Source organism: Triticum urartu, chromosome 2A (genome assembly GCF_056163025.1).
Source record: "Triticum urartu cultivar PI428250 chromosome 2A, HENAU_Tu73, whole genome shotgun sequence".
NCBI lineage: Eukaryota > Viridiplantae > Streptophyta > Magnoliopsida > Poales > Poaceae > Triticum > Triticum urartu.
The window spans coordinates 45,824,591-45,827,578 of record NC_141874.1 but is presented as its reverse complement, the minus strand read 5'-3'; the positions used below and the strand labels follow the sequence as shown (position 1 = coordinate 45,827,578).

Sequence of the window (2,988 nt, the reverse complement as noted above, 5' to 3'; positions counted from 1 at the left end):
CAGTGGGAACAGAGTGGCCTTGCTTTTCTTCATCTTCGCGGCCACCTTGGCAATGGCGGCGCCGCGGCCGGTGGTTTCCTATCTCTCTTGCCGTCGCCGGAAGTTGCGGGAGGGCGGCCGACCGTTGCCGAAGAGGCAGTGGCCACCCCGACGGACTTGCCCGGGGTTGGAGCCAGTGCTTTCGGTCGGTGAACATTTTTCATCCCCAACCTATTCTTCCGTGCGGGCGGCGGTGCGGGGGTGGTTTTCGATGGGGACAAGCCAGCAGCGGTGGACGAGTTGTGGCGGAAGGCTCTTAGCATCCCATTCTGGCAACAGAGGCGGCCATCGGTGGCAACGGCGGCGCATGGAGCGGCATTGGCGGGAAGGAGGCAGCCGCGAGGGTAGGAAAAATAGGCAGGCAAGATTTTGATCGGCCACATGGGCGCCGAGTATATTTAGGCATCATGGGGGTTCTTTTCGGCGGAGGAGTAAAAATTTTACTTTATAGATTATAGGAGTTTGGCTAGGTGCTGGTTAGAGGAGTATACTGAAAATTTTACTCCATTGTAGACTTTTAGGGGATCGGCTAGAATTGCTATTAGGAATTATTCTGCTATGTCAATCTAAATGATCCTGGGTCCTTCAGGAATCACTGTTAGAGTTGTCAAACAAACCAATGATGGACATATCATGATGTAAATGGTTCTATAAGATATATTTTTTCGTTTTCTAACGACGCAATCTTAGATCTCATGTTCTTAAAACGACAACGGAAAACATAGAAATTTTATTCAAATGGATAAATTCAGTGCTAATTAAAAAAGAACAAAGCCTTTGACATGAGCATGGCATTTATGATGATATTCAATTGGTCCAACCAACATACGAGTCTTTGAGATGACTTTCTACATTCTTGTTGCTTCCGGGTGCCCTGTCCAACAAGGTGTGTATGTAAATGACTCAGTTATGGACTGCTCGAACACTGAAAATACATGATAAATTGTTGGGTACAAGTAGCCTAGATTCTGAACCTTTGAATCCTCCAAATGTTAGGCCAATCCTCTGTATGGGGCCACTCCTCTGTATGATGATACATTCAGAAAGACAACTTCTTTATATGGATGAAATCCAAGGATAGTCCGTCGTGACAACCACCAACCATATATTCATTGTCAAGAATATCATCATTTTCAGAGTCTCATTCAACCTTTGCTTCCACTAGCGTTTCCTTGACGGAGTTTATCAACTTCAATTTCTTTTCTAATAGTTGTTCCACGTCATCGTCAGGTGTTATATTGCACTTCTTGTACTCTTTGAGATACTCATTGCAGCTACTATCCTGTAAGACCCATGAACCAAGAACCGGACCATCATAGGGCATTATAGGTCTAAGGCAATTGTTATGCTTCAAGACCCAATTCATCTGGCCACTCGATTCCTCAAGGACCCAAACCTGAAGACGATATGTAATACTCTCTCCGTTCTTAAATATAGGGTGTATAGTTTTTGGCACGGAAATTAAAGAACGCATGTGAAGAGAAAATTTCACAAGTTTTGGGCTAGATTACACCTGACTAATTGACATGAGAAAATAGAGGAGCTTGCATAATATAAGGAAATGTAATCAAATCCCTAAAAGAATTCCAGACGAGTGGTGCAACGTAATATACCTTATATTTTGATTTTTTTCTCAAAAATCTATGCACCTAATATCAAGGAACCGAGGGAGTAGAAGTATATGGAAACCACGCAAAACGACAAATAGATGCAAGGTACACCCCTTTTTCTGATCGTCCAAGACGAAACTTTCGGCATTCAATTAGTTCACCATCCATAGGTGGTTTAATTACTTCATATGTATCATTTGCCAAATATATCCTGCAAAATATACTGTTAATAAACATGTGAATAAACCATGTAAGTAGAAAATACTATACGTTACTCATGAAGAAATTGGTAGGAAAAAAAAATGAGTTTAAAGAGTTTTAGGTACCTCATTATGAAATCAGTTTTGCAGTGCACGTAAAGTGTGCCCCCGTGATAGACGGCATAACGTCTCTCGTACAAGTCAGAAGATCGCATATCAGCGATGGTGCCAGCAGCCTTTCCCTGTCGAACAAAAGACCTTTCCTCCCAACAGCCTGACCTTGAGGAGAAACACATGCAAAACACACATAGACGGTGGTCATTCAGATTCCTCCATAGCAGGGTCTACTTCATCCTCTGAGTCTGATATGTTGTAATTATATTCTACGGTATTTCTTTTGTAGCGAGGATGTGGGATCAGAAACACCTCGTAGTGGGGCGACAACGTGGTATCAAACACAAGGTATTGTTGGTATGCGAAGTCTGGATCTGCCTCCTTAAACATAGACGGGCGCGTCGGTAAAGGACCCCAATGCTGCGTGGCCGGGTCAACCACGTAGTAATGGTCCTTGTGAACATCGAGCAAGAGGAGGCCGTTGCAGTGGTCCACAATGCTGCAGCAATCTAGGCTCTCAGGGTACTCATCAGGACGGGGCAAGTAGCTAGTCGAACCTGCCGGAGATCGCAGGGCTGGCCGAGGGGCGGGCAAAGAACTCCGACGGAAGCGTGGCCCGGAAGTTGATGAATATGCCGCCGACCGCCAGCGGGAGGAGGTCCGGGCGCAGCTGGCCACTGGCATTGATGGTGGCACGCAGGGCCTTGCAAGTGCAGCGGCATACGACAAGGGCGCGCGGCGCAACACGGCGGAGGATGTCAGCGAGCACGTCCTCGGGCAGCAGCTGCAGAAGATCCATGGTTCTCTCTACCGTCCTCTGTTTGCTTCTTCCCTGTACGTGGTGCATGGTTTTGGCGAGGGACAAAATTCGGGAGTCACGCTATGGACGGAGGGTAGTGTTGAGTATATTATGTACGTATATATTGTGTATTGAGCCCATCTTCTGTTTCTTTTCTATAATCGAGGTTGTGGTCTTTCTCTATACTCATATATATGTGTCTGGTGCAGCGATCAATGCATTGTGT

General features: G+C 45.8%; 1 pseudogene; it reads right to left on the bottom strand.

Moving 5' to 3' along the window:
• Positions 1-1,180: 1,180 nt before the first annotated feature.
• Positions 1,181-2,762, bottom strand: LOC147983516 (uncharacterized; annotated as a pseudogene).
• Between the last annotated feature and the right edge of the window lie 226 nt (positions 2,763-2,988).